The sequence below is a fragment of the Zootermopsis nevadensis genome, unplaced genomic scaffold (assembly GCF_977971745.1).
Source record: "Zootermopsis nevadensis isolate Lab colony 2312 unplaced genomic scaffold, Znev_1.0 Znev_ptg000024l, whole genome shotgun sequence".
Classification (NCBI taxonomy): Eukaryota; Metazoa; Arthropoda; class Insecta; order Blattodea; family Termopsidae; genus Zootermopsis; species Zootermopsis nevadensis.
In genome coordinates this window covers 20,031,144-20,058,896 of record NW_028259156.1, presented here as the reverse complement: position 1 = coordinate 20,058,896, position 27,753 = coordinate 20,031,144, and the positions used below count along the sequence as shown (strand labels likewise).

The 27,753-nt window shown below is 39.2% G+C and overlaps 4 long non-coding RNA genes across 8 annotated transcripts in view; 2 read left to right on the top strand and 2 right to left on the bottom strand.

The window, feature by feature from the left end:
- Positions 1-12,353, top strand: part of LOC147872842 (uncharacterized) — a 14,974-nt gene extending 2,621 nt beyond the window's left edge. For 2 of the 5 annotated variants that reach the window (XR_015536974.1, XR_015536975.1), the window contains exons 5-7: positions 3,574-3,669; positions 3,919-4,297; positions 4,402-5,554. This is a non-coding gene — a long non-coding RNA (uncharacterized LOC147872842). Of the gene's footprint in view, positions 1-3,212; positions 3,285-3,573; positions 3,670-3,918; positions 4,298-4,401; positions 5,555-7,704; positions 9,033-11,095; positions 11,179-12,175 lie in introns of those variants that run through there. The other 3 variants (XR_015536973.1, XR_015536972.1, XR_015536976.1) reach the window with 3 other exon arrangements.
- The window catches only part of LOC147872835 (uncharacterized), a 180,936-nt gene that overhangs the window by 58,028 nt on the left and 95,155 nt on the right, over positions 1-27,753 (bottom strand). The window lies entirely within an intron of this gene.
- On the bottom strand, positions 5,267-27,136 carry LOC147872841 (uncharacterized). Its single transcript, XR_015536980.1, has 2 exons — positions 25,804-27,136; positions 5,267-25,585 (listed from the first exon to the last, which is right to left on the bottom strand). It is a non-coding gene; the product is annotated as an uncharacterized LOC147872841 (long non-coding RNA).
- LOC147872840 (uncharacterized) lies at positions 12,784-27,753 on the top strand. The gene is made up of 6 exons (XR_015536977.1): positions 12,784-12,924; positions 25,547-25,621; positions 25,775-25,838; positions 27,425-27,474; positions 27,559-27,613; positions 27,695-27,753. It is a non-coding gene; the product is annotated as an uncharacterized LOC147872840 (long non-coding RNA).

The following is a 27,753-nucleotide window of genomic DNA, read 5'->3' as shown; positions in this document are numbered from 1 at the left end:
TCGTGGAGACGCCGTCAAAAATTTATGCAGTACTTGAAAGAATTGGTACAATGGCGGCGTGACCTGTTGATTTGACCCTAGGGATCCGTGTAATGTTTGCCCAAGTGCATGGTAACAAATTAAACATGTCTGTGCGCACGGGCGTAATATCGAAAGTCAATTTTGGAGCTACCTGCCTTGTCCAATGCCTAATCCATTCAGAAATTTTTTCCTAGTTGCATGCAAGTTTAAATTTATGGATATTCTTAATCGTGGCTTTGTACTTTTAATACATAAATTAATAACGAGGGTCAAGGCTGATAGTACCAATGGAAGGTAACAGATAGTGACATACAGTTAATATCGAATTTGACGAAAATCGGTCTGTGTAATGTTAGTAGTACGTGTTAGAAACGAAGAGTATTGACTGCGAATGGTTGTTTGGAAATGGGGGCCACGTTTTGACCTTAAGGTCGTATTGCAAGGCCGGTATCCATCCGATATTCCAGCAAGCTTCTGGTAGCGTCGGACACCATCGTACATATACGTGCGTTCGACTGTGAGTTATACAGTAGCTGTGCATGGTCCCAGATCAAAATAACCCTTTAAAGCAAATATTATTATTATTATATGTCCAAATTTCTGTAATAATCAGTGAGACTTTATTTTATATTTTTATCGTATGCGTGTATGGCATTATTAATTATTTTAGAAAGAATTTATTTTATTGAAATGACACCAGATGCCGTACAACTTTTTTTTTAAATTTTACATGCTTTGCCATCGATATGACCATCAAAGGTAGTCTTGCGAATTTCTGAGGTGGGAGTTAGAAGCTAACAATAGGCTCAGCCAGTCAAATTATCCGCCTTGAATGGAAAGTTCAGCGTAGTGTTCACAAAATCCCGTCACTGGTGTCTTTCCTGAGCTATATTAATCCATTTCGCAACCTTGAAAAGTATTTTCGTAAGAACAATTTTAATATTATCCTCCCAGTTACACCTAATGTTGTAGAATGTAACATTAATGCTCACCAATCTTTAGCCCTGAGGATGGAAGAAATATGTTCCTCGGAAATATTTGTTACTCGACATGATACTTGAACGAATAATATCTGATTTCTTTAAATCCGGGTTGTATGAGTCATTACATCCAGACTCTATATCCTCTGCAATATGTCAATTTTAAAAGAGATTATTCTTGTTTATTGTTTCACGGACTAATCACATTTCTGTTCCTTGTTTGAGTCTCTCATATCTTTGTAAACTTTTCCGCATAAAATGATTATTATCCAATTTCTTTTAAATCGAATATTGAAAAATTACACCCGTATCTGTTTTGTCAGAGCATGGGATTATGAACGTGTGGACGTCATTCTCTGTTCCGTAATACTTCGTTACTGGTCAGATGTTTACAGCAGGTCGCAGTAACCCCGTACCCGTTTAACCGTTGAGCACACTGGCTAGAACCTGGTGCTGTTGGAATGTCTTGGTGTAGATAGAAATCACTGTCTTCCTTTGATGTAATGGTCCCTCATCGCGCACGTAGTCTGTTAGGGATAGTTCCACAGATCAGGAGTGTTGGGTAAGTAAACATACAAGAAATAAATATTGAGTTGTCCTACTCGATAGGTTTCGGGTTCGAATCTCTCCCCGTCGACAGACAATCGTTAGAGATCTTTCTCGTGATTTTTAGTATACTGAAGCATATTTTAAGACACATTAAATGTAGACAGCTATCGCTTTATTCAATGTAATTTCAAGTTCATCTTTTAGAAGAATCCTGCCATTTTATGGGGTATAACGGACAAAATTTTAAGACTAATAAATTGCCCGCTAAGAATGACGGCAAAAATGTAAAGTAGTAAACAATAATAATCATAATAATTATCCGATTAGACCCAACATCTCTTAGCAGCGTTACCATGGCAACGGTTATTTATAAATGTTATCCCGTAAGGTCCAAAATCACTTGGGAGCAAATAATCATAACCGAAGAATGTTTTATGAATGTCTTTTGTGATGTTGCGTCATCACAAGGGCCCACCATCATCGCTGTTATGATGGAGGTAGCAATATCACTTCCTAAACGTCGGTAAACTTAATCATCACAATCACCACAGTGACAACAGGAGATAACAATTTACGCGCAGATTGAAGATGTAAGGCCGAGGCGTAGTGTCGGGACAGATAATACCCGCATCCCCCCTCCCCCCCAAGCTGCTTTTAATGAGTGCTTTTTCTATAATTAGTCTAGCATTTCAGAAAAGAGTGTGTTGTGTTTAGGAGATAACTTTCAACCAAGCTGTTTGTATGTTCTAATCAAAATAACGTTGACCATGAATTTAGAATCTTTTGTCTTCTAGTCTGATAAATAAAAGTTGTAAATATTAATGAACAACACACTGTTATGTTTAAATTTGGTTTGCTATCATCGTAATTAATGTTAATAAACTGTTAAATGACGTCCTATGAAATGAATAGCAGTACATTGCCACGTTAAAATAAGTTTTGATAAACGTTCAACGCTGAAAACAATTAAATCTACCATGTACTTCAATTTTCAGTAAATCTAATTTTAAAACCGCAAAGTGTATTAATGGATTTCGTATAATTCCGAAAATAATATTTTTTTCGTAAACAGCATTAACCAACTGATGTTTGTAAAGGAGAAGGATGGTATTTGCTTTGAGGTATGGTCACGTGAGATCGTCGATGACACCAACGTTTCCCAGAAAGATAATGTGTCGATTCTCACATCTTCAGTCCTGAATTCTGATAGAGTTTGTTTCTGAGAAACTTTGGAATTTAGCAACAAGTCTACACGTCACCAAAGCTTATAAGAACATAATTATCCTCATCGCCGTAAAACTCTCAAATCTGAGATGGAAAGAGTATTTTACCAGGACGTTAGCATCTACGTAGGAGTCCACATGGCGCCAAAATCCATATTTACATCCGTGCACTTGCGACCTTCTGCCAAAAGGGACCAAGGGAGACTCTCAGAACCAAAATACTACATGTCAGCTTGCAGTTTATATATTGATTTGAATGTTTTATTACGATCTGCACTGAAGATCGTTGCAGGATTTTGGAACGTGATTTATATTCAAATGTGGTGTCTTGAGAATGTAACAAGAGCTTATATCCGAGTTCCCTTTCTTATTTAGCTTTCCCGAAATATCATCTTAATATAAATGTGCTTTTGTATCGTGTTGCCGGTTTAATTTAAAGCCGCCATGGACAATCTAGAAGATGCAGACGTCATGCCTGAAATTATGTTCCGGCATCGAACTCGAAATTTATGTGAGTAAGCTGAGATATTATTTTCTGCTATACATAATTTGTTCTGGAATTTTCCCACCCACTTTCAACCAGAACTCTCATTGCCAACATAATAAATGTCAGTTTGCTCTTTAACTATGAAATTATACAATATTTTACCAAATCTCACTCCAGGATTCTGGAAGCCGGTTCATTCGAACACCTTGGGTGTTGGAAATGTAACACGTAGATTAAACCGAACTTCTTTATATTTGTCTATCCTCATTTTATGGTTTTGAAGGTCATCATCTTAATGTCCATGTCCTTGCAGGTTTCAACAGTAGCCGTCATGGACCGTGTGGTTTTGTAGCTGGTGCATCCAAAAGCTGCTAATTTTGAGCTCAAAGACTTATGAGAACATACGAAGGTAATTCTTCTGTTATATTTCAATTATTCTAATATCTCGTACTCATCGTGTGCCAGAGATCTCAGAGCCAACGTGCTTGACTCCAGATTGATATTTCAGTATAGAATCGAGTAATTTATTACTACCAACACTAATGTTTACTGAGGGATATTGGGAGCTGTCTTATATTTGCATCTGGAATTTTGGAAAATTAACACGAATTTAAAAACCAGTGACAATAATATATATATATATTTACTTGTTTTCCAGAATATGCTTGTATCCTGCAGCCGTCATGTACCGCCAGGTGGTGTATCCGGTACTTCCAGACGCTACTTACATCATCCAACAGGAGCTGCGTGATATGATGTGGCAGTACTGAGTTCGAAACTCATGGACTACTATTTTCAGTTACCTTCCGATAACGCCCATCAGTTCAATTTCAGTGCCCGTAAATATCGGCATATCTTTTGAAATCATTGGTCTGACTCTTTTTGCAATTCAAAATGGTCTGAAAGAAGGAGATGCTTCGTCAGCTTCTAGGTCAGCAGTAACAACCACGTGACATTTAATTAAGGTTTCCGCGGCGGTCAGGATAATCGTGAAGTCTGTTACGCCATTCAACACGAGACGCCGAAAATGGACTCGTGTGAGTACAATGAGAAATTATATTCCATTAATATGAATAATATGGAGCTTCAGACCCTACATATAAATTCTTGTCATTATATGGGACATTCTGTCTGGTTTCAGGGGAAAGGCGAGTGAATCTTCGTGGTTCCGAAACTCAGAGGAGGATCTTCATGGCATTTTCACCCGCGCGGTTGCGTCTACACGCTCCGGGGAACCCGGAGTTCCGCAGCCGCTTCCACCCGGACGCTGCACTCTTGTCGTGTTTCCAGTGTCGGCGGTCATCTCTCCGGCATATTTCGTTTCTACCATCTTTGCTGGCGAGTGAAACGAATTACTTTAATTTTAAATTAACACAAGACTAACGTCTGGGGTGCAGGGGTTAAACTCCTTCCAATGTTACTTAATTTTGAGTCTCCAATTAATATTTTGCTTGTTTCCATCCCTTGAGAAAAATGAATCCAGATTCTTTCTATTTACTCTTTTTCTTCTTTCTTTTCTTCTTTTTCGCCTTCTTCCTACCCTCAGAGGATAGACGGGTTAGAGTAGAGTTGTAGCTGCATGCATTCTTAACCACTAACAACATCATCGACCCTGCAGTCCAGCCGCTGCGCTGCAACGGAATATCAGCGGAATCCAGCAAAGACGCAGTTAGTTTGCCCACAATATTAGAAATGTTGAGGAATAAATCACAGACCATGCGTTAAGTTGCAGTGGTGGGCTTCGGAAATTCACGTAGAAGATTTCCGGATTTTGAAAAGTGGGGATTTTCTCTTTTGATGATCTGAGTAACGGCTAGCTTTTCAAGTTAAGTAATTTTGAGGTGACTTAAGCGTCTGCTAACACAAACTATAAAGCGGGGAAGATTTTCAATTTGCAAAAATTTCATGGGGCTGAAAACTACATTATCTTTATTTATTTACATAGCTTTGCCCTTAGATTACAATCATATTGCAGGACAGACGTACAGTCCAAATTTGACCACCTCTGACGTAGACAAAGTTCATTCAGTGAAAGTGATTGAGAAATGATTGAAATTTTGTAATATCGTAGGCATCGGTACTAGGACATTAAAGTGTGGATTGATGGGAGATTGACACTGAAATTAGGGACGAGACGTAGTGGACAACGAAATCACATGCAAATTAAGTGTGAATAAAATAATACAGGCTTTTTGAAGCCGAAATAAGTGAAACGCCCGACACTGAGATTTTAAATGAAGTTTTCAGGATGTTGCATGTTCAAGATGTTATTTAATAAATAAATAAATAAATAACTTGTACTTTTATTTTTTCCGATTGTAGAAACATCGAAAACTGTAACACTTGCTTGTATACCTCTGTTTCCATCACCCTTTATAACAGGTAGAAGAACGACATATGTCACTATTTCGTCTTTAAATTTTCGCATATGAGTTGACTTCCAATGAGATCAGATTTTAAAAGCAGCTAAAATTTCCATGACTTGTTACATTATAATTATTAATTATATAGTAGCGTACTAGCAAATTAAAGTGTGCATTGATGACAAACCAAAAGTTCTCAATTGGATTTAAATGCTAGCGAGTTTGGTGGCAAAAATACAACTTTGCATCCGACACTTTCTATTAATTCCCTTGTTCTTTCAGAGTTATGAAAGCTCGCATTGTCAAGTCATTTGCAAAGAACGTCGCTCATATTATATATAAATCAAATAATACAGAAGTCATAGAGAGCCTCCCCCCCCCCAAAAAAAGACGTCAACTCAAATTGCTCATTGCTTTGTGAATGGAGGTAGCGCTTAGCTCTGAAACGTGAGTGAACTTGTAGCAGACGACACGAGAAACAATGGACGATTGCCATGTCCAGCGACGACGTCATCTGAGAAACCTCCAGTTCATCGCTGGTGGGTGAAATTTATCTCTTCAATGTTGCAGTAGTCGTAGTAGTTTGTAGCTTAGTTTTTGCCAGTATCCCGTAGTTGAGAGGTTTTATCTAATGAAGTCCTTATTTCCATCCTTGAAGGAAAACGAATTGCAAATCTTCATCTTCTCGTTCTTTCTCATCTTATTACTTACACGTGATAGACTAATTTCTTTTTAAAGATAAGTTGCGTCCGTGTTTAATTACGCACTACGGCATGAAGGCGTATGGGTTATTGAAGGTTTAGGTACGTGCATCTTTAACAGCTAGCTAGATGGAGATACGCGGACAGCATCACGTTCCAGCCGGTTTTACCCGAAGGAAAAATTCACGGTATCTTCTGTGTATATTATTGAATTGGACCGAACTTGATTGTGTCGCTGTCGGTAGTTGAACCGCGGACTTGCAGAGGATCCAGAAATAAAGTATTAATCATGGTAAAAATCGGGGATGACTTAGAAATTACAAGTGAATACGGATTTTGGGTCTGAAAAAAAAACCCGAAGGGAAGACATAAAATTGGATGTGAAGATAATAGAGTGTCTAGTAACAATGCTGGTTTAAATTGTGCCTTTTTATTTACAAGACGTGAGAGATCAGATGGTAGACTGTTGAAAATTTTGATCCCTGCATAATATGCACTCTTCTGAAAACATGAGAGGTTGGCAATTGGTCTATGAAGCTGATTTTTATTCCTTGTGTTGACACTGTGTACACCAGAATTAGTTTGAAAGAGTTCTTGGTTATTTACAATAAAGTTCATTAATGGGAATATGTATTCACATGGAAGAGGTAAGATTTCTAATCTCTTAAATAGACTTCTACATGAATTCCTAGGTTTTACACCAGCCAATAATCTAACAATTTTCTTTTGTAAAGTGAATATCTTTTTGATGTTTGATGAATTATTCCATATTTCATTAAAGAGTGAAAATAGGCAAAATATACTGATCTGAGTGTATCAGTGTTGCTGGCATGCAACAGAGATCTAACTGCATAACATGCTCCGCTTAACTTAGGTATCAGTTTATCAATATGATGAAACTCCATTGTCAATAAATCACTTTACAAGTTACCGACCTTGTTGGCGTAGCAAACAAAGAATAAGGACTAACATTTGTAGCCTTTGGAGAAAGATTCCTCGTCATTAATGTCCGAAACCAGCGCATTAAGGAAACTGTCTTCTGACTTAATATCACAAAGAATATTAACTGGACAAATATTCAGAATATGTACCAAGTTGGAAGAGGAATACTTTTTCTGTCAAGGAACGGTAATGCTCTGACAGAGGCTGATTACAAGTTGGATGTTTGGTCTTATGCGTTTAATCCCTGGTATGTCTATGAACAGGATCCCCCCCCCCAATTTCAGATTAAATATTTGAATAAGCAGCAGTCACCCATTAGAAAAATAAGTTGGCATGAGTTTGTTCCATTTCAGACGACTTTGCCTCCAATGTCTGTGAAAGTGGCCTCTGAGATTCTAGATTTCATGTGTATCTTACACCTTTCCTGGTATATTGCAGGAGGAGTGCACCAACACTAGACAGACTGACATCCGAGAGAAGACCACTTGTGTCATGTATTAGCAACAACCTCTTGTAATATTTAATTCAAGGACTGCAATAATGCATTCCCACAGTGTGGACAATTTTTTAAAAATTCTGCATAGCTGAAGTAATAGTGTTAGCATGTCAATATGACCTCCCTCGCTTAACTTACATAACATTTGAAATTCACATTTCACTTCAATTTGTACCTTCAGGTCTTCATGAAGCAAGGCCATAAGAACAGTGAGGAATTCATGTGAATCCCGGTGTTCATGACCTTCGAATCTTTTCATATTAGCGTCCACCACTCTCTTCGGGCCTTTACAGTCAGTCAAGGCAAATTCTCCAGACCACAGTGCTCTCATTAGAGTTGCAACCTCCTTTGCAACTTTGCCCTGTGTACTGATACTATGATTGTTCACATCTTGATCGTAGCCTTCCACACAGAAGTAATCCGCTAGTGGACTGGTGTTGTTTATACACTGGATGATGGAGCTCATGTAACAGCTGTTCTTTAGATTTTTTAATCCGGTGAGTCCGCGACCCCCTCACTTCATGGTACCTGCACCTTGTCGTGGTGGTGGGGCTTGAGTACCTCAGTGATCCCAAGATCTATGCTGGTGGTAGCATTGCTACTGGTAGGGCCTCCGTAGCCAGATTGGTTGAGGGGGAGAGGTCAGACTAAGACAGGTACCCTGGTCCTCCAGGTTGGGGGATGGTTGCAAGGCTAACAACCTTGCACCGGGTTCAGCATAACATACCCTGTATATAGTTATTAGGTAGCTACAGCATTAGTTGTTTTATGGTTCACTTAAGTTATTAAGGCAAAGCCTGGATTTTATTCAGTTTCAGTATTTTGTAGGACTGTCGGTATACATTTTTAATATTGACACCTTATATGTGTATAACTGCGGTTACTTATTTTTGATCAATATCTGTGAATAATTTATTATTCATCTAGAAATACAGTCTTGTTGTTATATCACCCACAATGAATATATTAAATGTATCACAGCCCATTTAATTAGTATTTTAAATATAATCACATAAGTTATGAGATCGTGCGAGTGCAAATGGGAATATGTAATGTTATTACACTGAGGTCCTATTTGGTGTTATCCAAGACCCAAGAGGATAAATATTTTGAAGGATCTGGACGAGCGTATCAATAATACTGAATACCCAACACATACAATTGCACAGAGGTACCGACACTCAACGCCTTTTACTTTCTTACAGAACACCCAAACGACTGGTCCAAATACCCGTACATTACAATAAAATTTCTGAATTACTTATTTCAATCAAGACTTCTTATTAAATCATTTAGTACTAGTTTCAGTGACTGTATTGTGATTTGATGCTTCTCAAGAATAATCAGAAGGATAAACTCGCTGTAGCTGTTAACTAATATACTAGTAAACTTAGTAAAATAATCACAAGTCTCATAATGTAGAAAACCTGAACCAAGGATATGCTTAAAAGGACAATAAGATAACACAAATTTGTTCTTTACCTGATATTCACATCGAAAGTATAGCATCCATTAATTTGAGACTCAATCTTTAAAACAAATGCTTTTATTATATATTAATGACAAATTTTTTATGGTGCCAGTGGCCCAGAACATAAAGCAAAAACACAGTAAATGCTTTTTTACATCACAGCAGCTTGCTAAGAGCATCTTCACTCAAAGATGTCATAAGAAGTGGTGTTATAAAATTATCTATAGTCTAAAATCTCAGTTATAAGAATCCAGAATGGAGTGATTCGATATGACTTTGATATGGATTCTGAGAAAACACATGAAAGAGCATAATATTATTACAATTATGTCCACAATATCAGCTTGACTGCAATTTCTTGGTATAAATTTGATAATTGCCTGAATACAATATAAAGAGGCTTTTTCTACACAATCCTGCGGCTTAAAATTTCAGACCTGACTGAAGAAAAAACTTTATCCTTCTCTATCCAGACAAAAAGCCTTAATCTCTTTACCCTTTAAATGAAGACCAAAATACTTTTCATTTTTGAATTTGAAAAAAATGTCATTGCTCAATGAACATGCAACACAATGCTTTCACTCCTTTCTCAGAAACCAGCTCACTTTCACATGCTTCAACTAGTCACATTTTGTACTCTTAACATATTCACAAACAGTGTAATTAATATTTTAATATTAGACAGACTTCTACTGCTGTGCATTTCCAGCACAAAACAGCGAGCACCTCATACTGACATGGTCCTGACCCGCCCAAAAATTATCATATTGTAAGTACATGATTCTAAATGGAGGTCAGTTGAGAAGTAGCAGCACAAGAACTGATTCCAATATTGAAATTAAATTGTTTTCTGGATTATGTAATGGATAGTGACCATAACAGATATAACTGTTATGACACTAAAGTGTGTGAACCTTTGGCCATGGAAAGGACTCATATTTATTATGTAGTGTTAAAGTAAGATTTTATAAGTGCTTCCAGTTTGGAGATTTCTTGAACTTTCTTGCCACACAGTTATTGGCAGACAGGTGCACATTATTTTTAGGTTCAAAGAACATTAGTTGTATTTATCTTGATTCTCTTGGTTTGTCGGTGAATTTTACTGGTTCTTTTATTACTGCCGTACTTTTCATTACTTCCCATATGGGTGAAGGTGATTTGTTAATGAGATCACACGTGATATTGGGAACGATGGTAAAGTAAATTCTCTCAAGTTGGTGCTTGTGTGTGTGAGAGATTGCATGATAGTGGAAGAAGGGTTCAGTATAACTTACCCTATATATATAGTTGTTTTATGGTTCACAAAAGTTATTAAGGCAAAACCTTAATTTTATTTAGTTTCACATAGTAATTAACTGTTTATTTGGGGCTTGCTGAATGTTTTCGAACTTCGGGCCAACTTCGCTATTTCTTTTGTTCCAACATTAAATATCTTGTTTTCACGTAGCCTGAGAAGTGAATATTTAAATAATAGCGAAGGTATTATTACTGCACAGTCAAGTTTTTTAAATTAAAAAAGCTTTTGCCGGTTATTCTGTTGACCAATGACACAACAGTAATCAGGCATGCCAATCCCGCCGAAGGAAATGTGAAAGAACTTTACCAAAGTATTTACTAAATGCCAACGGAAGCTGTGGGTGGAATATTTGCTTGTGTCCTTCAAAGTGTAAACAGTTTTGATTGTAAACATACTTTATAGTTGAGATATGTGTTATGTTGTAGTTCGTTAATATATGGAAATATTACGAAAGTGATTGATTTTGCCACCATTTCAGTCGTGTGTTTAGTAGGCCAGAGTTGAATCCTTGAAATAATCATCTTCACTAGTGGCAAGTAAACAATTTTATTACATTTGTTGATAGAACTGAATCTTGTGGTTCAGCAAAGGAGACATCTAGTAGAATGGTGTGTTGATTGACAGGAAGAGGAGAAGAAAAAGGCAGATGTAAGTAGCCTAGTGTGCAATTTTACAAAATATAACTTGCATGTTACTGTAACGAATGGCATAGAGTGTCTCTGAGCTAAAGGGGAACCAAGATGCATCTGCCCTTCATGTTATTGGTGAGGAACTACTTGGAGTCTTGAGAGCAGAGGTTGATACTCGATAAGTGGTAGAGTTTGTGTGAATCATGTATAGGATGGCTAATTGTACCTAGGGAGAGATGTCAGGGAAGTGGTAGTCTTTTGAATGAATCTTTATTAAGGACAATAATACATGGGTAGATACGTTGTGGAACTAGTAGTGTCTTGGGTCAGTGGGTCAATCATGATTAGTTAGCTTTGGTAATTGTAGTTGGGTACAGATGTCAGGGAATTGGTATAGGGTCTTGGGTGAATCCTGTATAGTAATTATGCCTCTGTAGACTTCCAAGGTAGTGGTAGTATCTTGGGTGAATCTCACATAACATGGATAAATTGTATGTAGTGGGAGATAGGAGGGAAGTGGTAGTGCCATGGATAAATCGGTTATAACATTGGTAATTGTGTGTAGGTATAGATGTGAGGGACATGGTGGTGTCTTGGATGGATAATGTATGGTATGGTAAGGTTTGACTAGGATCCATGAGGGTACATTATCATAAGTCACCAGTAATGGAATGCATATGTAGCTGATGTTTTTAATAGAAGTTATGATGGTCCGCTTTACTTGTAGATTCATGTGTGCATGACATGGAGCAGGATATGATGGAGTGCATATTCATAATATACGGTTTAGTTTGCAACCACGGATAATATGCAGGTACAAGATAAGTATAACTGTTGCTGATAAATTCCTATCTTCACATTGGATAAAATTGTTAGAAATTGTCATCCTAAGTAGACTCTGATATGACTTGCTTCATCGTAACAAAGAAGTTTTGTCAAGATGCCACTGATCATTACTGCAATCATTGACTAGAAAACAAAATTGTGTTAATGGTAGTGAATTTTTTGCATTGCAGAAATGTATTTAAAGAAGTGAACGTTTGAGTGCAACTTTTGTCCTGATGTGGAGGAGTCAATGACAAAAAAGTCACCTGTTAATGCGAGTAGAGCCAACTCCTGAAACACTCTACGAGTTACCGAGACAAGTGTAATTTAGTAACATATCTTAAATGCAAATAAAAAAGAGAAATTTGACTGCAGTTTTTGCATATATAGTATGTTTGGGAGACAGACACTGAAATGCTTAATTTCTTTGCAGTTTCTAGATGTAAAATATGAGGTGTTTCTGAAACTATTCTTCAGGAAATGTTAATCTGTTTATAAATCAGTGCCTAGGAGGATTTTGTCTTAGTACGAGAGATCATAAATGTGATTTTACCACCAGGCCGGTACACGAGTATGGTAAATGTATCTATATACAATAGATTCCGGTTAATGGGTCGATGTGTCGCAGTTAACCGGAATCCAACGTATTCCACCGAGGCTTGGGTTAAGGTACGCTTGTTCTCGCAGGTTGATTTAGAAGATTTGCGAAGTGGATGGAATGGGTGACCTTCCAAGCTAAGATCTTTTCCAGAAGTCGATTGCGCCCGATAGGGGTCTCTGCTGTCATGCGTGTGGATGAATGTTTTATCTTTGCCTCTTCGTGCTCCGCGTAACTTGGCATGTCGCCAGATATGAGTTGCCTCGGCAGTGTTCCAGTTTCAACTTCAACCTTGTAGTGTTTCTTGTGCTAAAGTTGAACGCGGACGTCTCAAGTCTACAGGTATGTTGGGGTCTCTAATGGGCCGCATTGATATCAGTTATCGCCTAGCGCTTCATAATTCTCTGAATTCTCATTTTCATTCTGCCAGTTTTTGGCGATGTTTATTTCCGATTCGTTTAATTAAATACGTGGACTTTCTCCGACACCGCGTGTTTTGGATCTCAGCCTTCAGGTGTGTTAAATTGGGCTTCTAGTGGGGCGGCTTGAGGTTGCGTCTCAGATTGTGTTGTTGTGGTCGATGTTATTTTGAACTCGCGTAAAGCTTCAACCATTTTGAATTTTCTGTTAAAACTCCGTAGTTTTGTTAGATGTTAGGTTTTTTTTACTGTGGTGACGATAAGACAAATGTTTCACTGGGTTATGGCGCCGTGTTGACCTCGTCGACCACCAAACACAGGATTAAAAGCAGATTTTCATAATTCTCTGAATTCTCATTTTCATTCTGCCAGTTTCTGGGGATTTATATTTCCGATTCGTTTAATTAAATACGTGGACTTTCTGTGACACCGCGTGTTTTGGATCTCAACCTTCAGGTGTGTTAAATTGGGCTTCTAGTGGGGCGGCTTGACGTTGCGTCTCACATTGTGTTGTTGTGGTCGATGTTATTTTGAACTCTCGTAAAGCTTCAACCATTTTGAATTTTCTGTTAAAACTCCGTAGTCTTCTTAGATGTTAGGTTTTTTTACTGCGGTGACGATAAGGCAAATGTTTCACTGGATTTTGACGTCGTGTTGACCTCGTCGACCACTAAGCACAGGATGAAAACAGATTTTCATAATTCTCTGAATTCTCATTTTCATTCTGCCAGCATTTGGCGATGTATATTTCCGATTCGTTTAATTAATTACGTGTGTTTTGTATCTCAGCCTTCAGGTGTGTTAAATTGGGCTTCTAATGGGGCGGCTTGAGGTTGCGTCTCAGATTGTGTTGTTGTGGTCAATGTTATTTTGAACTCGCGTAAAGCTTCAACCGTTTTGAATTTTCTGTTAAACTCCGTAGTTTTGTTAGATGTTAGGGTTTTTTTACTGCGGTGACGATAAGGCAAATGTTTCACTGGGTTTTGACGTCGTGTTGACCTCGTCGACCACTAAGCACGGGATGAAAACAGATTTTCATAATTCTCTGAATTCTCATTTTCATTCTGCCAATTTTTGGCGATGTATATTTCCGATTCGTTTAATTAATTACGTGTGTTTTGTATCTCAGCCTTCAGGTGTGTTAAATTGGGCTTCTAATGGGGCGGCTTGAGGTTGCGTCTCAGATTGTGTTGTTGTGGTCAATGTTATTTTGAACTCGCGTAAAGCTTCAACCGTTTTGAATTTTCTGTTAAACTCCGTAGTTTTGTTAGATGTTAGGGTTTTTTTACTGCGGTGACGATAAGGCAAATGTTTCACTGGGTTTTGACGTCGTGTTGACCTCGTCGACCACTAAGCACGGGATGAAAACAGATTTTCATAATTCTCTGAATTCTCATTTTCATTCTGCCAATTTTTGGCGATGTATATTTCCGATTCGTTTAATTAATTACGTGTGTTTTGTATCTCAGCCTTCAGGTGTGTTAAATTGGGCTTCTAATGGGGCGGCTTGAGGTTGCGTCTCAGATTGTGTTGTTGTGGTCGATGTTATTTTGAACTCGCGTAAAGCTTCAACCGTTTTGAATTTTCTGTTAAACTCCGTAGTTTTGTTAGATGTTAGGTTTTTTTTTACTGCGGTGACGATAAGGCAAATGTTTCACTGGGTTTTGACGTCGTGTTGACCTCGTCGACCACTAAGCACGGGATGAAAACAGATTTTCATAATTCTCTGAATTCTCTTTTTCATTCTGCCAGTTTTTGGCGATGTATATATTATTGTATCCCGGGGATTGGCCAGTCCCGTAGGAGTGCAATATTCCCGAGCGGCTAGGAACGTTGGTCGGCGATGATAGGTTTGAATACACAGCTTAAGGTTAATGCCTAGTCTGACGAGAAGACGTTCGAAAGTTGATTATTTATTTTGATAATTGAGATGAGTACAGTTCGTATGAAACACGTATATAGGTAGAAATAATTGAGTAGACCAGCAGAGTTTCCCGCTGACGAGTAACGTGAAATGTCCAATGTGTCTTCGAAATTCACTGGTTATAAGCAAATCTCGATATCACCTTTGTGGAAGCTGTAACGTGTCGTCCCAAGGCGTGGTTCTGGATCCAATTAGAGGACACGATAAACCCCTAGGACCGCGACCCCTTGCCCCGTCAAAGATCGGGCGTCCTGACCTCGGCAGGCCATCTCTGTCTGTGAATATAATTGGAACCCTTTTCAATAAACTTATCTGGAGCAGATCCTGTCGCCCCTTTCTACAACAGCTGGAAATGGAAAGTCTTGCTTTCTGTACAAGGTGACAATATGACTACTACACTTCATTTAGTAACTTAATGATTCTACCTTATAATTAGTTATATATGTGGTTATTAAGATTCCCGTAATTAGATTATTCTACATAGGTATACACACCCCCTTTTCTAATAAAAAAATAAATTAAGGACAGTCCATCTATGATCATTAATTTTTTTTGTTTTCTAACGTTTATCAGTCGCCATAACTTTGCGGGCTACCCTCCTAGCTTGAGGTGTAGGGTTGGATAAAATGGTTATTAACTCCGTTTCTTCTATGGCGTCCTGACTTCTAGTCACGGTCAACCGACCTGGGGGTGTGAATTTTCGTAACTATCTTGGGTTTAAACAATATAGTGTGGCAATGCCCCTCTCCATCAAACCACTTCTTAATCTTTGGCCATCCGCACTTACATCAAAATACATACAATTAATCCAACTACACGCATTCCCACGTAGGTGAAAAATGATAAAGATCTGGTTTTCTCTGAATGTTCCAACTTCCATTGCTTCTACTTCTGATATTTTGTAGCTTGACAGTTTTAGCTCATCTGTATGGGTTATAATAGTTTTGGTTGGTGTATCCAAATTAATGTTATCTAATTTCAGTTTCTTTCCTGTCTTCTCACAACAGTCATATTCCAAAGTTATGGGTGGGATTCACTTCTCGGCTAGCATGTGCTTGACTTAAAACTTGAGATCCATAACCTGAACACGGTTTCAAGAATGTAAATTTGCCTAACCCGTTAATGGTTACATCCACTGGATCGTGGTCTGGACAAATAATTGTCATGTGTTCGGCATTTGGCGCTACACACGACCAAACGTTATCTCCGAATTGTGTCCACAATGTTTCCTTCAATTCAACTATTCTTTGAGAACAAGATTCTGGAATACCAGAACTGTATTGCAAAAGTCTTACTTCACAGTCTGCAACCGAATGTACTATTTGTACTGGGAAATTTTGCTTACACACACGCAGTTCTGAGGTCGCTAGGCTGCACTGACCTATTTCAGTTTGGCTTAAACGAGTGTAATATTGTCTCGTTTTGTCTATCAATACAAACTCCTTATCCTACATCATAGTTTAAATGAGAACATAAAGGCAACTTAATAACACACACAAAATAAGTATCTTGGATAAACCCATCAAAATCGATTACGTTAAGAAGTTGAAAAGAATACTCCGAGCTCAGTGATAAGGGCAAAGACTGGTCTCTTGGAAAATCATTCTGACATCCTTTCGTGATCTGTTGAAATTAATTGAGGCCGTAATATTTCTCTGTGCGCGTGCAATACGGAGTATTGGTCTTCAAAGGCTCTGTCTAACTGTAATGCATGTTCCCGTAACGTAATTAACATTGAAGTATATCCTAGAACTGCATTTAATTGTCCGTCTTCCTCGATATCTCTGACAGTCCCCTTGCCAGAATCTGTTCGTTGTGAGATACATCGCCCAAGGTTCTGTTTACTGTCTTTAGTGTATTTTTAACGACTATCTGCTCCTTTGAAAGCTTTAAAAAATTAACTTGTTCCTGTTCTAACTGAGTAATCTCATCTGAATAGTATTTTCCATCCTGTTCGTCCAACGTTCCGAATAGTGTATGTGATATTGTTCCTATGAATCCAAATAAACTCCTTTTAAGACGGTCTGAAATCGAAAACTCGTTGGGTCACTTCTGTTAACGTAATTTTCATAGACTCAATCCTACGTAGTTTTCTGTGTACATGCTTAATCGAAGACCTGCATTCTGTTAAATTTACCCAGTCTGAACGTTCACGCGTTTGACAAAACTCTACAGTGAACTTGGGCATGTTTTCTGACGGTCTCGAAATTTTCATCAACACGAGCTAAATCGACGTAGCTTAGAATTTTCCAAACGTTACTAGACAGTGTGGCTTCTCCAAGATGTTCGTAGTAAAGTCCTGGCGATTCGGGAATCTGTTGGAGTCTGAAATCCAGCGTCTCTGCTCCTATGATGATCGTACACGCTATCCATGTCATTAACCCCATCTGTAAATCACACGAAGAATGGCTTGATTCTATTTGCATGCGCTGTAGTTTGTTTGGGTCTCCGAAGTTGTAAGGTAACATTTACTCCTTGTATCTTGTTTATTGCATATGGGCCAAATTTCGTAGAGCGATTTTTCCGCGGACTCGCATACTGTAATAAAACAAGATCTCCAACTTTGAACTTGGGTACGTCGTAATAATCCTTACTCCTCGCTTTGGCGACTTCTAACCTTTCCTTGGCTACCGTGTAACTGTTTTGCAATCTTTGTTTCAACTCCTGAGGCGTAGTTAACACCTTCCGGCGGCTTCTGTAAATAACCCGGTAAATTTGCAACTCGCCCGAACATCAATTCGAACGGCGTGTAGTTTGTTGCGCCATGTGGCGTGGTGTTGTATGCGAATACAGCATGTTTAATCCAATCGTCCCAGTTGGATTGATCCTTATCTACAAAACGCCTGATAAATTCAATTAAAACGCGGTGGGCGCGTTCCAAAGACCCATTCGTCATTGGATGCACTGCAGTGGTGTTAATTTTCTTCGCGTGCAGTAACTTGCAAACATTCTTAAACATATCACTCAAGAAATTGGCTCCGCGATCTGATAGTAGGACCTGAGGGCATCCGTACATCAAAACTACATTTTCAATTTTTGATTTCTCAAAGGTACGGCGATCAAATACTTGGTTAGTTCATCCTGCATGGTTAAAATGTACCTGTTCTGTGAGGAACTAACATTAATCGGTCCAACTACATCTATGTTTATCTTCTGCAATATCGAATTGAGTGTAGTGGTTAACTGTAAAGGCAATTTGGTATTTAGTTGAGTAATCTTATTCTTTTGACAGGATTCACACTTCTGAATATATTCCTCTACATCTTTCTTCATGCCTGGCCAATCAATTTCTTATAGGTCCTGTTCATTCCCATGGGCGCTCCTAGTGGCGTCGAGTGAGCTCCGCGTAATATTTCTGCTTTTTGCTCCTGAGTGAGTTCCTTGCTTGGTTCCTCGCCTTCTCCTGGCTGTTGCATAACTTGGATTCTACTGAGAGCGTCGGGCCCTCCATTCAAACTTCCCTTTCGGTACATTATCTGATGATCGAACTCTTTATCTCCTGGAATTTGGATTCTTTACACTTGATATCCACGAAAGTGGCTGATGGTCACTAATAATGAAAAATTTTCTGCCACACAGGTACGGTCGAAAATGGGTGCAAGCCCATACTACTGCGTAAAATTCCTTCTCTATCACCCTGTATGCTAATTCGGCTTTTGTTAATGCTTTACTTGCATAAGCTGTTGGTTTCTCATCCCCAATAGACCCTTGGCTAAGAATGGCACCTAATGCCTTGCTAGTTGCGTCTGTACATAGTATAAATGACTTTGTAAAATCAGGATATTGCAGAAATTGTTCACTCGTTAGAATTTGCTTCAATTTGCTAAATGCATCCTGTTGTGGCTCCTTTGTCAGATAAAATAGCGGCTTTGCTTTCTGGCTGTACTGTGGAATAAAATGCCTATAGTATCCGGTCAATCCGAGAAAACTCATCGCGTGTTTGTGGAAAGGGAAAGTTCTTTACGGCGGACACCTTGGCTTCGTCCGGCCTTACCCCATCACATGACCTAGGTAGACTACCTGTTCCCTAAAAAATTCGCACTTGTCCAAACGCAATTTTAAATTATGCTCCCTCAATTTGTCAAACACCCCTGAAAATCTCTACCATATAAAATTGTGTCATCTAGGTAAATCAGTGCCCGTACACCCTGTATACCACTCATTATATGATTCATCAACCTCTGAAACGTCGAAGGCGATCCCTTGAGCTCCATCGGCATTCTTTTATACTCAAAATGCCCCTTTTGTGTGGAAAATGCCGTTTTAGGCTGGTCGTCTGGATTAAGGGGAATTTGACAATACCCCATCGCGCAGTCCAGCGTCGAGAAGAATTTGGCCTGTCCTAAAGAATCTAGCAAATCAGTTATCAACGGCAGTGGAAAACTATCCCCTATTGTGACCTCATGCAGATTTCGATAGTCCACGACCATCCGCCATTTTTGTTTTCCTGAAACATCTGTCTTTTTGGGTACCATAATTATAGGTGAATTCCACGGTGCCTTGCTGTGAGTGATAATCCCTTCGGACAGCATCTCGTCGGTCTGTCTGTCTACCTCATCTTTCAAAACTTGAGGTGTCCTGTACCGTCTGACATTTATTCCCCTGGTCTTATCAATCGTGGGTGTCGGGATCGAATGCTGAATGGTCTGAGTACAAGACAGCTTGTCTCCCGGCAGGTAGAAGATGTCATTGTACCTAATGCATAAATTTAGAATTTCCTTCCTTTCCTCCCCATTTAAATGATTCAATCGCAGATGTTGACCCAATAATTCTTACTGACAGTGTACATTATCCTCAGGTTATCCGAGTCGCATTCGTATGGTTCTAACTGTACCTCCGGTGCTTGCATGATGACTCGCTGTAACCGTCCCACTCCTGTTTGCTGTTGGAGTTGCCCGGCTCGGTTCCAGTCTTGTCGATCACAGACGTCTACGATGTAATTCGGGATTTCTGCTCATGTAGGCATGGAACTTTTCTCAGGGAATATTACATGGAGGGGTATAAGCTGAATGCCAGCGAGGAAGGTTTCGGTAATGGTCTTGAGATTAAAGTTCGTAGTTTTGCAAAGCACAATTTATTTCTTTTACGATTAACATTTACTGGCCGAATCGAGCTACAAAACAATTTAGGATGTTGCTTCCTCTGAATTCCAGAAAAGAGTGTCCTCCAAGAAAACTTTCCTGTCCTTTAGTTATAGGACTTCCCCCCTTAACTTTCACAAAAAAATGATGTATTTGGGCAGTAATGATGCCCTAGCTCACGTGGACCATTAAAAAACCCTTTAGCCGGCGGGTGCCCCCCTGAAAGTAGTTTGGGGGTCACACGGTGCCATAATTCTTTCCTTTACAGTCGTTGCTTGTGCAACTTTCTTTTCTTTTTTAAGTGTCAGTGAGCCTTCTGCACTGAATGCAGAGCACCTACCAATAAACTGACCCCTGGCCTGAAAAGGACGCACTTGCCTAACAAGCGAAACGCGTAAATCTTTATTACTTGTTTCCAATTTATTTTTATTTGCGCCTCACCGGGACTCGAACCCAGAACGCGCGGTCACACTTCCGTATCTAGTGTGTTGGCAATACAAATTACGCAACGACCGTTCACTGATTATTATTAATTAAATACGCGTGTTTTGGATCTCAGCCTTCAGGTGTGTTAAATTGGGCTTCTAGTGGGGCGGCTTGAGGTTGCGTCTCAGATTGTGTTGTTGTGGTCGATGTTATTTTGAACTCTCGTAAAGCTTCAACCGTTTTGAATTTTCTGTTAAACTCCGTAGTTTTGTTAGATGTTAGGTTTTTTTTACTGCGGTGACGATAAGGCAAATGTTTCACTGGGTTTTGACGTCGTGTTGACCTCGTCGACCACCAAACACAGGATTAAAAGCAGATTTTCATAATTCTCTGAATTCTCTTTTTCATTCTGCCAGTTTTTGGCGATATATATATTATTGTATCCCGAGGGATTGGCCAGTCCCGTAGGAGTGCAATATTCCCGAGCGGCTAGGAACGTTGGTCGGCGATGATAGGTTTGAATACACAGCTTAAGGTTAATGCCTAGTCTGACGAGAAGACGTTCGAAAGTTGATTATTTATTTTGATAATTGAGATGAGTACAGTTCGTATGAAACACATATATAGGTAGAAATAATTGAGTAGACCAGCAGAGTTTCCCCCTGACGAGCAACGTGAAATGTCCAATGCGTCTTCGAAATTCACTGGTTATAAGCAAATCTCGATATCACCTTTGTGGAAGCTGTAACGTGTCGTCCCAAGGCGTGGTTCTGGATCCAATTAGAGGACACGATAAACCCCCGGGTACCGCGACCCCTTGCCCCGTCAAAGTTCGGGCGTCCTGACCTCGGCAGGCCTTCTCTATCTGTGAATATAATTGGAACCCTTTTCAATAAACTTATCTGGAGCAGATCTTGTCGCCCCTTTCTACAACAGCTGGAAACGGAAAGTCTTGCTGTCTACACAAGGTCTACAATATAACTATTACACTTTATCTAGTAACCTACTGATTCTACCTTATAATTAATCATATATGTGGTGTAGCTGTTGGAGTGGATAGACGTGTTTTGCGTGTATTGTGAGTGTCGGCGAATTTTTGTGTGCGTTTGCTGGTTTCGGTGTGCTGCCAGCCGGTAGAATGGCTGCCAGCAAGGATTACTGTCCGCAATGTAAAAAAACAAAAGTTTATCGGGTGTTGTGGGCCCTGTGGCTCTAGGTATCATCTTTGTTGTTTGCAAATCTCGGAAACTGAATGTTCCTTTTACATGAGTAGTGGCGTATCCTCTTGTCGTATCGGGTCTCGTGCGTCCAGGGACGATAACACTCCTGTTCGTGCAACCAGATGGCCTCCACATCGGATCTTCCCGACAGGGAGCTTATTTTGCCAGCATTTAAGGACCCTGAATCGCTCAGTGTACAACTGGAGACGGTTCGGCTGAATGGTGTCGGCGCCCATAACTTAGTCGAAAATCTGGTTCAGATGGCCCTAAAGCTTTCTGAAGATGTTTAGCAACTTCGGAAGGACAATGACCATCATCTTAACAAAATTACGTGTGGGGGAACAACCACCTTAGTTCATAATGTTCCCGCAAACAAAGCCACGTTCTGCCTCTACTGTCGCCGACGTGGGATCCGAATCCTACAAGGATGTGCTGTCTGCTGGGTTAAAACCTAAAGTCTCGAGTGTGGACACCGAAGGTTTTACAACAGCAAATCATAAAAAGAAGCCATCTTCTGGGACAACCTCGGCCAACACAGTTAGACAACGCAGACAGCCGTTGTTAGGGGTGAGAGAGGGGAAGGTCTGAGGCCCTGAGGTCACGGCTGCTGACGTAGATAAGTCTTTAAAGGTTAGTTTGCACTAGGCTTAAAACTAAATTCAATTCCTATGCATCTTTTCACATTACGGTCAACGAAGAGGATTTTCCCCGTATAAATAACACCGGTGTATGGCCAAATGGGTGCCTGATTGCTCCCTTTCATGGGAAACTGACCCCTGACAGGCGCACCTCTTATTTCTGTACCAACAACGGCTGACTCTGACTCGCGGGCCAGTATTTGTGAGGAGCTTGGGGGAAGCATCAGTACCTCTTAATTAAGTCAGGATCGTCTCACCGCGTCTGGTTCTAAGTGTTTGGATTCTATTGATATCTTTTATCAAAATGTTAAGAGGTTTGCGTACTGAATGTACCAACTTTTATGATAATGTCCGTATTAATGATTTCAAAATTATATGCATTACCGAGACGTGGCTTAATGATTCGTTTTGTAATCGCAATCTGTTTCATGATGACTCTCGTTTTCCGCGCTGACAGAGGTTAAACCGATCTCAACTTAACTAGAGGTGGAGGTTGTAAACGCAGGTACGATCTTGAATTTATCAGCGAATGTGTTTGGGTTGAAGTTCGTCTTCCTGATGGTTTGAACTTACTCGTTGGAAACCACTATTTCTCGCCTAACACCGATGTTAAAGTTATTGAAAATTATTTTAATTCTCTGGAAAAGAATTGAAACCCTTCTCTTGGGTGATTTTAATATACCTGGTTTTGATTGGGTCCAAGGCTTCCCTCAAGCTAACTCACATCACTATATTAAAATTAGAGGGGATGTCGTTCATGTTTCCTCGGACTTTCTCAGCACAACCTCGCCATTAAACAAAACAAGAATCTGCTTGATCTTGTCTTTGCTAATTTTTCCTCTGTCAACGTCACGATTTGGTTAAACCTGATTATTTTTCATCCTTCCCTGGTTATTGATATTAGTAATATATCTCAGTCTACCAATTCACAGCCCTCTCGATGTTCCCGTAATTACGCGCGTGCTGACTATTTATTCTCTTTATGATTGGTCCTGCGTTTACAATTTGTCCTCTGTGGACTCCGTCGTAGATCAGCTCAAGTCGGTGGTTACTGATGCTTTAAATTTAGCTATTCCAAACAAGCATCCTAGTAAGTCTAAATTTCCTATCTGGTTTTCCGGTACCTTAAAACATTACATTAATAAAAAGAATCATTATCTACGTCGGTTCAAAAAGACCAAGGCACATGAACATTATACGTACCTACTTCGCGCACGTTCGCAAATTAGTTAAGGCTCCCATTAAGTCTGATTGAAGTCTGTTGATGACAGTCTTAAGACTCACCCTAAGCATTTTTGGAAATACGTTTCAGATTTCATAAAGAAATTTAATTCCTTTATTCGGCTAAAAATTGGTGATCGGTTTGTCACTGAGCCCAAACACACAGCTGATGAATTTGCTACGCATTTTGAATCAATTTTTAACACTTTTTTCCGGTCCGTTAGTCTTACGGATGCTTTTGCTTCAGATTTTTTGCCCGCCGCTGCTATCTCTCCAGCTGAAATTAGCGCCTCAGACCTTCAAAGTGCGTGGGGTTAGATGGAATTCCTTCGTTAGTAATTAAGGGTTGTTCTGGTATTTTTACTCCCTTATTAACCTATATTTTTAATTTAAGTATAAATAGTGCCACCTTTCCGTCCATGTGGAAACAAACAGCTGTTGTTCCCGTGTTTAAAAAAGGAAACAGTTCCACTGTAGTAATTATAGACCCATCTCTATTCTTAATAACTTTTCTGAAATATTTGAATTTATTGTTTATGCTCATTTGCAAAAAAATTTTAAGTACAGATTAAGTCCCATACAGCATGGTTTTCGTAAATTTAATTCCACAGCAACAAATTTGGTTACTTACCTTAATTCCGTTTTACCTTCAGTTAGTACTCAAGGACAAACAGATTCTGTTTACTTTGATCTTACTAAAGCTTTTGACTTAGTTCCTCGTAATATTCTTCTTGGGAAACTTAGAAACTTTGGACTATCACCCACTTAAGTTGATTGGTTCCATGGTTATCTTTTTGGAACTCTTTCGTATCCTTATCGTGTTAAGTGTGGAGTGCCTCAGGGTTCCACCCTAGGCCCCTTACTTTTTAATATATTTATTAATGACATCTGCGACTCCATACACAATTCACAGTGCCTTTTATTTTCTGATGACTTAAAGATACATCGGAGCATTAGCGATGTTGATGACTGCAAACTGTTGCAGGACGATATTCATTCAGTGCAAAATTGGTCTATCGGGAATGGAACGCAACTTAATTTGAGTAAAACGATTGTTATATCATTCACCCGAAAGACAAACAGTATTTACTTTAATTATAAATTGTGTAACAATTTGGTGGCACGCTCCCATTGTGTTAAAGATCTCGGTGTTCTATTGGACTGTAAGCTTTATTTTCATCAGCACATCAACTATATATTATCACAAAGCTTAAAAATGCTAGGTTTGATTCGGTACATTACGTCTTCCTTCTCCACTGTTGATAGAATTTTGGTTTTGTACAGAACTTTAGTCCGTTCTAAAATTGAGTATGCATCCGTTGTTTGGAACTCTGTTACTAATTCTGATTCCTTTAAATTGGAAAGGATTCAAAGGAAATTTGTAGCGCTATGTTACGCTAGATTCTTTAATGGCGTGTGTGCCTATAATTATGACGATATATTAGTTAGATTAAATTTCTTATCGTTACATTTAAGGAGGAGGCTTTTGGATGCGCTTTTCCTCGTTAATGTTTTTAAAGGCAAAATTATTTGCTCATCTTTTGTTGATACAGTTAGTCTCTGCGTACCCACTAGGTCTATCAGAGACTACTCTACCTTTATGTACAACGCAATTTCAAGGCCAGTCCCTCTGCCAGATGCAGTCTGTAGGAGCATCAACATCATTAACAAAGATCGTACTTTGCTTAGTGATGTCAGTCAGCTTTTTAAACAATATTCATTCATTTCCTGTGCTGGCTGTATTTTATTTTGTGGTATTAATTTTATATTTTTTTCTTTTATTTAGTATTATTAATTTAATTATATTACTTAGGTATATTTAGTTTATTTACTTATTAATTATTTTGTAATAAATTAACATTGTACAGGCTTCAGGTGTGTTAAATTGGGCTGCTAATGGGACGGTTTGAAATTGCGTCTCAGCTTGTGCTGTTCTGGTCAACGGTAATTTGAAAATTTGTAAATCTTCGGTTATTAGAGTCAATTGATCTTTTTACACGGTCCTTGTTATTGGCAGATTGTACATTAAATTCAGGTTTCTGACAACGGGACTCTACCACTAACACCGCCGTACCTAGGGGGACGGTGTCAGGTGGTCTCCTCGGTAAAGGTGAGTTTTCTTGAGTTTTGGGCATCTCTCGATTTCAGTTGATGCATACTTGCTGGTAGTAGGAGTTGTAGGTCTTTACTACTTGTCTGGATTGTACTTTAAATTATTATGAAACTACAATAATATTTTTTAAATTGGAACTCTATTTTTCAGGATTTTCGACAACCTGAATACCGCCATACCTAGGGGGCAGAGTTAATTGGTGTCATTTGAATTGGTGAGTTTTCTTGATTCCTGGTGTGCCAGTCCAGGTCCGTGGTTCAATTCCCGAACGGACTGAAACTTGAGATGAGGGGTAAACCAGGCTTTGGCATATTAATCTGGGTTATATGAACGAAGGAGGTGTGATTAGATGATACTTGGTACACCTCACTTCATGAAAATTTGAGTGATTTTATTAAGTTTTGGCTTTGTCCAATGTATCACGTTGGGAAAGAGAGTGGCGCCGTCCTGGCGTGTGAAAGTCTCTTCCCCCGACATTCGGTTTAGTGACCGTTGGTTTGGGGCGCCCTAGAAGGTGTGGAGTGACGATCGCCAGATGACCGCTGCTCCCCTACGACTCGGACCAATGGAATTCGAATGTGGCTGTTCGGAACGTTTCCGACGTCATAAGTGACTTTTTGGGGGGCGAATCTGATTGTCGTATTCAATTCAAAATTCAAGAACAGTTACGTTGCGGGATTGCGTTGGTGCTCGCTCTCTGAAAGTTCGGTTCTTCAAGGCAAACAGACAGTTTCTGCTCGATTCTTACAATTATAAATACCACAGTCGAATCATCGCGCTGCCCTACAATCAGAATAACTTATTGTACAAAAGTGTCTCCAAAGGAAATAAAAGGTGAAACGTCTCCAAGGTGACTTCGGTGTGGTCTGCAGTTGATCATCCGCACAGATTTCACGTCCTTGGCGCACGGCCGCTCCAACTATCACAGTCCCCGTATAATCCCTGAGAGGGAATTTAAGAAATATATTTTACACGCTTACAATCGGCAGTTCGTTGGTCCGCGATTGACTGCGGGTCTTTAATGCAATTGATGTGTACAGTCATCTCTGCTGTTATGCGATAGTTGCATTCATTTGAGAAGCCGGCCAGTTGAAAATCGCGTGGTAAAAATAACCTCGGTTCCTCCGCAGAGATTAAATTAGTCCTTTGATAGTTTAAAGGGCCTGGAATGAAATTGCATATGAGCAAACTCGCATATGCAAAAGTTTCCATTTCACGAATGTTTTTTCCGATTCATCGATGTCATTGGAGCAAATTCGCGTTAACGAGACATACGTAATTGTAGAGAGGACTGTATTTATAATTTTCATTCGAAATGAGCGATGTAAGAATTACGATTTAGTATAAGAATCGGTACGAGAAACATTGTAAAATGTTGTGAATAATAGTAAAATATATTTTTTTCACTTTTTGACTTTTTGGTTTCAAAATTGGCGTTGTTCTGAATCCGCGCAAATCGAGGTCCACCTGTGTGTTAACAGTAACTTGCGTCTTAGTTTTTCAGGACTTGGATAAACCTGACCAGCACTTTTCTTGAGTTTTGGGCATCTCTCGATTTCAGTTGACGCATACTTGCTGGTAGTAGGAAAACTTTGTATCTTGTTGTAGGTCTTTACTACTGGTATGAATTGTCTACTTTTGCTTGTCGAACGACAAGGCCCTGTTGTGTAGGTGGTAGCATTACTTAACTCTATACCTTTGCTTTAGTCTTTCCTTATTTGGCAGATTGTGCTTGAAATTATTATTAAAGCTACAATGATGTTGGCTGGAGCACATTAATATTTTGTTTTTGTTTTTCAGGATTTCCAACACCGCCGAAACGCTGGGTCGCAGATACATCATCTTAATAGGTGAGCTTTTACTTCAAATTATTATTATGAAAACTGCAATTATGTTGTTGTTGTTGTTAATTCGACCTCGTTTATTTTTTTCAGGATTTCCAACAGAGCCAAAACGCGGGGTCGCAGATACATCATCTTATCTTAATAGGTGAGATCTCACTTCAATTTATTATTATGAATACTGCAATTATGTTGTTGTTGTTAAGTGGATCTCATTTATCTTTTTCAGGGATTTTCAAGAACCTGAATATGACCATTGCCACAGCCGTACCTAGGGGGCAGAGTTAA